Raw genomic sequence first — 7901 nt, 5'->3', positions numbered from 1 at the left:
TTGGGTTGAAACCCTTGTGTTGAAATTTATCTTTCTTGAGAATGTCTATGAACAAATTTAAAATTGGAAACCCTTGTTTGAGAATCTTGTTATTTGTAATTAGATTGTTTTGGATAAACTATGGATTTGGGTTGGGGTTTGGGAAAGAATACCAGAAATTAAAATTTAAAAATTTGATTGTTGTATGCATTTCTCCTACTAGATCTATGAGCGAGAACCTTTTTTTTTAAATAAATTATATATATATATATATATATATATATATATATATATATATATATATATATATATATATATATAATACTAATTACCACAGTAAAAATTACTGTGGTAATTGTATTTTGATATTTTACTAAATTTTGTTGTCAATGACCATTTTATAATAAAAAATGATTTTCATTTTGTACAGAGGGGAGGCATTTTTGTTTTATATTATATATATATATATATATATATATATATAATTGGGGATCGAGGTCATCTCCATTTCCCCATGTTGCTTACGCAGCTTGGCTGCAAAGGCAGCCAAGGCTGTCGACAACAGTCGCAGCTGCTGCAATAGCCAAGGCTACCTAAGTAGTCAGAGTTGTTGCAGCAAGGTCGATAGGTCATAAATGTTTTATGTTTGGGATTTTTTAAAATTATTTTATTGTTAATTAAATTTTTTAATACAGGTTATTTTTATTATAAAAATATAATTAATATTAAATAATTTGTATTATATTATTAAATTGTAATTTATTTATTTTTGGTCAGTAATAGAGATAGTTTTATTAATATCATAAAAAGATTACATTGATATACAGGTCCTACTACTTTGGAACATTTTTCAAAAACATGGCTTTAAAACATTAAAACCTCCATGACCTCTTTATAGGCCAGTTACAACATTTTACATAGAAACACAAGATGAAAAGAAAACTTTCACTTAAAAGTGGATATATGACTGTCAAAACATCAAAAAATACAAAAACATCTTTGTCGCATGGCTGCTTCTTCTCCATCTTGATGTCGCCCAATCATTTGCCACATTCCATGTTCTCTTTTTGCAAATTGAGTGTGCACAAGCCTCTGCAACCTCCAAAAACTGTCAAAATTCATCCTGCCCCTTCTTGGTTGTTGCAGCATTCTCCAAAAAAGGTTTCACTCCTTTTGAGCTTCACATCTCACAACACATTCAGCTTGGTTAAAACTTACCACTTCAAAACTTGCGCTTGCTCCTAGCTGAGTGCTTTCCTTTTGGATAGTCTTTTGGCACTATCTTCCTATTCTGCTCCTCCTTAAAATCCATAATGGCTAATTTTAAAGCTTTCCAAGCCTGTCACCTCTCATTTGTGTAGCCTTCTTAGTTCTTAAAACCTCTTGGCCAATTTACATATCCTTCACTAAAATTGAATGCCCACCCTGGGTGAGCCCATTCCAAAAGGGCATCCATATTTAGGATTAAATCCTTCTCAAAGAGCTCTCTCATCACCCACCCAACCACTTGTTCGTGTTCCCCACTCTGCAAGCCCCAAGCCATTATCATGGTTGCAATATCTACTTGAAACTTCCACCTGTGATTGGCTCCTTGGAATAATGACCCCAGCGTTGCTTGAACAGCTTGGATGATTGCCTCTATTGGGCATTTAACCAATTTCTTAATCTAGTAGTCTGCAACGTTTCCAAACAACGCTTTTTGTTGTTTTGAAGTTCTAAAAGTGAATTATGGCTCCATTTGAATTTGTTTGCTCGCTCCTTAATTGCCCCCAAAAACATTAACAACATAAACCTGCAGAAACACATATATATATATATAAAAGAGTACTAGTCTTGCGCGCAAGGATAATTAATGTTCTCAAAAACCACTACCTTCATCTTTATGAAACCGTCCTTTGACAACATGAGTTTGAATTACTCATTCATTAATTTTAGGATTTTCAATGAATTTTTCCGCATTTCCAATCATAGATGTAGCTAATCTCGTCCTTTCACTGGTCCTTTCATTGGTAAATAAATACACTTCCTCTTCACAACTTAAATGCATATTCCTCGTGCTATTTATATGCTTAATTCTCAATTTATCATCATTTAATGAAATAGCCCATTTGGATAAGAAATCTACATCTATGTTTCCTTCCCTTTTTATATGCAAAATTTTATATTCTTCAAAATGGTAATTTCATCAATAATCTGGTTTATCACCATTTCCAAATGCCATGCATTTACCTGCAGTTTTGTTACTGCTTGCACCACCAGAAGAGAATCACCTTCCAAATGAAGTTTTTTGATTCCTTCTCTTTATGCTATTTTGACTGCTAATAATGCTGCTTTACATTCAGCAATATTATTGGTTCCCTTGGGTAATTTTTTTACACCCTGTAAAAGGACTCTTCCTCTGCTATCTCTAAAGATGACCCCGATTCTTGACAATCCCGAGTTGCTATTGGTTGCCCCATCAAAATTTGCCTTCACCCATCCTTCATTTGGAACTTTCCATTCAACTAACTTCTCATCATTTCTTTTTTTTGATAACTAAAGCTCCTGATGGGGATTTAAATCTAATTCCTAGCCAAGATGCCTGTAGATTTCTATTATCATTGTGTAGGGAATATTCATAGCTTGTCTATGTGTAGCTAAAGTGCTAACTATTTCTTCAATTGCATTTATCACTCTATTTAAACATCTTCTCAATGTCTCTTTCTCCCCTCTGAATATTCTCCTATTGCATTCTTTCTAGAGTTCCCATAAAATAAGAGATGGAGTAACTATCCAAATACTTGATAGTGTCAATTTTCTTTGCACTGTAGGCCAACTATCCATCACCCCTTTAACAGTATTTTCTCTTGGTCCCTGCCATCCTAACTTGAGTTGCACATAATCCCAACACTTTCTAGCATAGTGACACTGAACCAGGATATGATCAATGGTTTGTTCATGCTTTTCACACAAAGGACATCTTGATGGACCATTAATTCCAAATTTATTTAGTCTTTCTGCTGTTAAAATCCCGCCTTTATATGCTAGCCACGAAAAAGCCCCGCTTTAGGTAGATTATCTTTGTTCCAACATAAATCTTTAGAAGTGAATTTATCCTCACTTTTTTCGGCCAACATTACATAACCAAGCTTAACCGAGTAGTTTCCAGATTTGGATCCACACCAAATTATTTTGTCTTGTGTAGATCTAACCACTATTTTTCTATGTAAAAAAATGTCTTGCATTCGTAGGGTCTGTGCCTCTGTTAACTCCTCTTCATGCACATCTTTCCAGCTCCATTACATACCCAATGGGCCATTTTTTTTTACCATGTAGTCTACTACCTAATTGCCCCATTTCCTTTTGAAGAAAGCCTTTAAATCTGCATTTGCCTCCTCCACATCCAAAACTTTATACCCATTCCATGAGTCCTCCCAAAACTTTGAAGTTAACCCATTTCCTATCCTCCATGAAATATGTTTCACTATAGTCTCCCTGCATGAGAGTAAAAAGTTCCAAATTGCTGACCCTTTAGGGGGATTTCGGATGGTTAAAATTCTATGAGTATCATCTGAGTCTAGGTATTTTCCTTTCAAGATCCTTACCGAGTATTGCAGTGGATGCTCATATATGGACCAAACAAGTTTAGCTCCTAGAGCTTTATTCATTACTTCCCAGATTCGGATGCTTGCCCCTCCTTCCTCTTTTGGTTTACATATCTTTTCCCATGCCAAGAGGGGGATTTTATCTCCATCATTAGTGTCATTCCAAAAAAACTTTCTCATTTTTTGTTCAACAATACGAATAACCTTTTTGGGGATACCCATACACATCATAGAGAAAACGGGCATTGCTGAGATGACCGTTTGAAGCATTAAAATTCTGCCAACTGAAGATAACCATCTCCCCTTCCATCCTTCCATTTTTTGTGGCATTTCTCTATCAAGCTATCCCAAAACTTAGATTTATTTTCACCTTCAAAGAGAGGAATTCCTAGATATTTATTTAGCAACAGACCCGCTCTCATTTGCAACAATCTACATATCCTAACACGGAGAATGTGAGGGGTATTAAAGAAGAAAATCTTCGAATTGTTCCAATTTATAAACTGCCCTAAGATTCTGCAATAGATTTCTAGAGTTTCCTTCATAACTCTAGCCTCTTCTATACTTGCTACTCCAACTAAAAAGGTGTCGTCCACAAATTGTAGATGGGTTAAAGCCTCCACCACTTTTGTAATTTGTATGCCTTTCCAAAAGCCTAGTTCCTTTTGCTTTAGAACGAGTCTCCCTAGAAATTCTGCCATAATAATGAATAAGGGGATAAAGGGTCTCCTTGTCTTATTCCTTTTTCTTGTTCGAAGAAACCATGGGGACTTCCATTAACGAGCACTGAGAAGCGGGGTGTGACTAAACAACTCTCTACCCATTGCAACCATTCCTGAGCGAAACCAAACTGCCTAAGAACACTCAAAAGAAAACTTCTATCAACCTCATCATAGGCCCTTTTGATGTCAAGTTTCACCATCATATTTTGTGATTTAGAAGTTCTGATTGAATGCATTGCCTCATGTGCCACCACAACACCTTCAAATATGGATATTCTCGGAAGGAAACCACTATGTTCCTCTAATATAATAGAACCCATAACCATTTTCAACCTATTAGCCATTACCTTTGAAATGATTTTATACACTGTGTTACACAAGGAGATTGATCTGAAGTCTTCAAAGGTTGTTGGATTTTCCTTTTTCGGCACTAAGGTTATGAAAGTATTATTGAAATCTTTTAGGATAAAACCACCTTGCCTTGATTCCTGCACGACTGCCCATATATCTTTTAGAAAAATGGAGTTTAATTTTTTGAAAACCATTGCTAGAAAGCCATCTGGGCCTAGGGCTTTCTCCCCCCCCCCCCCCAATCCATTTAAAGCTTCCTCCACTTCACATTCACGAATAAGGTCCATCAAAGCTTTATTTTGTGCATCTGTTATAGTTTCTGGGATTACACTCAGCACCTCCTCCACTTCAGCTTGAATCTTATCCCTTTGCTGGCCCCTATGTGAGAAGAAATTAACTGCTCCTGCATTGATATCATCTTTATCTTGTAAAGTAGAACCATCACCCTTTTGAATCTCAAATATTTTATTGCTTGCCCTTCGAATTTTGATCGAGTTATGGAATTTTTTTGTCTTACTATCCCCCTCACGTAACCACACCTCTCTGGATTTTTGCTTCCAATAAATTTCCTCTTTGCTTAAACATTCCTCTAGATCCTTTTTCAACAACTTCTCCTCCTTAAAATCATCCTCAAACATTCCATTTTCAATTACTTTAAGACTCAGATTTTTTAGTTTCTCTTCAATCTCCCCCTTCTTACTGAAGATATTTCCGAAATGTTCCCTGTTCCATATTTTCAGTTGCTCCTTCCGATATTGCAATTTTTTGAAAAAAAATAAAAGCTTTATTTCCTTTTCTCAAAGGAGAATTTTCCCACCATTCAGCTATAAGGTCCACAAAACCTTCAAATTTCATCCACATCACTTCAAATTTGAAGGGACACCTCTTTGGGGAGTTTTCATCTTGAAATCGTAAACAAATGGGGAAATGATCTGAGCCTTGGTAAGGGAGGATTTCGGCTGAACATGACCAGTTTGTCTCTGCCCAATTTCTAGCCACAAGATATTTATCCAGCTTTTCTGCAATGTTCACAAAGCCCTCTCTTCTATTTTTCCAAGTATAGTCACCTTTTTAAAACTGAACATCAACTAAACCATTTTCAATGACAAAGTTACTGAAGTCTTAGTGGCTTTCTAAGATCCACCCTTTTCCCCCTTTTTTTATCTCCAAGGTTCAGAATAACATTAAAATCCCCTCCAAGAATAGCAACTTCTTTCCCTAATCCTTCCAATTTTTTAGATAATGATTGCCATAAAAGTCTCTTCTGAACAAATGTTATTATTTGGTCCATAGATATTGAAAACCAAAAAGAAGTAGTAAAGTTGTTTTACATATATTCTAAACTACTGCCAATTACTATCTAAGAAGAAATTAGTTATCTCTAAAATCTTCCACTTCCAAAGGATTGTCATGCCTCTAGATGCTCCATGGGCACCCGACAGTAAGCACTCCCATCTTCTAAATTTGTTCTTGAAAGTCGAAAAGTCCTCCTCCTTAATCTTAGTTTCTTGCAAAAGCACCAGGTCTAGTTTCAATTGATCAAAGCATCTTTTGATCAAACGAATCTTGTCAGGGGCATTGCAATCCTTGACATTCCGTGATAAGGTTTTCATAATGCCTAGGAAAAGGCTAAACCTTTTCCCGATCTTAGGATTTTGGATTGATTTGCATCATTCCTTGCTGCCTCCAGCTTCAATTTGATAGGTTTAGGCCCTCTTTTCTTTCTACTTCCCACATTTGGTTTCAACATCTGAGAGTTGGTCTGTTCTAATGTTCTCTCATCTTGGATCCCTTTACTTTCAAATAGGCCTAGATCATTCAAAGTGTCTTCATAATCTAGGGATTCTTGTGTTGACCCTTCATCTTCCTTCAGACTGTTGTTGTTCACTGTGCCTTCAAAAGAGTCATTTAAGTTCCTAGTAGGGGACATCTCTATATCCTTGAAATTTTCTTTCACCTTTTCCACTGGGGACATTCAGAACTGTGTTTGCTCCTCCAGTGAAGAGCATTTGGTGGCATCTTCATATCTTTCACAAGACTTTTGTTGAGCATTCTCTCTATGGTATTTATCTAAAACAATCATTGGAGAGGATAGATTTTCTTTTGGATTAGAGCTCAACCTCTCAGACTCCACTCTCGCACACTCACCCTTGTTTGTCCCCCATTGTTCTAAAGGGGTTTCCAGCACCTCTTGGGTTGAAAGATCTTTAATCTTTTGAGAGCTTACATCTCTACCAACATTTAAAACCTTATGAATTTTTAACCCATTTTGCAGCATTTCATGATTTGCCAATGGATCCATATGAATAGAGATTAGAGGAGAGTTGTCTTTTGTTACCTTTTGATCTTCCTGCCATTCCAATATTTCAAGAAGCTTGTCATCCATTAGCCCTTTCCCTTTTGTAAATAAGTTGTCTTTCATCATTTCATTCTGTTTAGAACCCTCCCCACCATCCCAGACCTCTATCGTTTGTTTCCAAACTCCATGTGTTGTGCTAATGGTGATGAAGTTTGGGCATGGATTCCTTTCTTTTATATTAACTAACAATCTTGGGTGTGAGGAGGAGTCTATTGTGTTCAAAACCTCTTCTGATTTTACAAAGGATCCTATAGTGTTACCAATCTCTGTCAGAGCTTCCTCCTCCCAATATTCAACTAGAAGATTCTTTAGATTGATCCATAAGGGGAAAACCTGTAGTTTCTCATTATTAGGATCAAAGTTTGGTTCCCAGTCTTTTAGGAAAAAACCTTTACCTTCTAATAAATATGGGCCATTATTTAGAATATTCCTTTTCTCTGTCTTGCTTGGAGCTATACCCATATAAAAACCATTCGATAGGATTTTCAGTCTGCATTCAACCCCCCATAAAGATCTACACCCTAATCTAATAGTTCTTACAGAGGGCCACGGTCCAAGCCACTTAAAAGAGAAAGCCTTCTCTTTTAAAATCTCAACAGATTCAAGCCATCTTACATTTTCAAAGCTCACCGTGGACATTACCTCATAGGCAATGTTTGCCTTTGTGGGTTGAAGTGGGTCTCTGGTGATATTCTTCAGATTCTCGCCCTACCCTTGCTACATTTTAGGTTTATAAAACTTATGAGCAATCCTTGTGAAATCAAACTTATCAAATTTCCTATACATCGTCTCATTTCCTTGGGGTTGATTTCCTCATTTCCACTCATTCCATCTTCTTGAACACCATTGAGGAGGCTGAAACTGCCTATTATTATTTTGATCGTATGGCATCGATCTTTGGTTTCC

Source organism: Cupressus sempervirens, chromosome 6 (genome assembly GCF_028749045.1).
Source record: "Cupressus sempervirens isolate cs-2001-9-10 chromosome 6, ASM2874904v1, whole genome shotgun sequence".
NCBI lineage: Eukaryota > Viridiplantae > Streptophyta > Pinopsida > Cupressales > Cupressaceae > Cupressus > Cupressus sempervirens.
The sequence above is the reverse complement of the archived record's forward strand: the minus strand, read 5'-3'. Positions refer to the sequence as shown.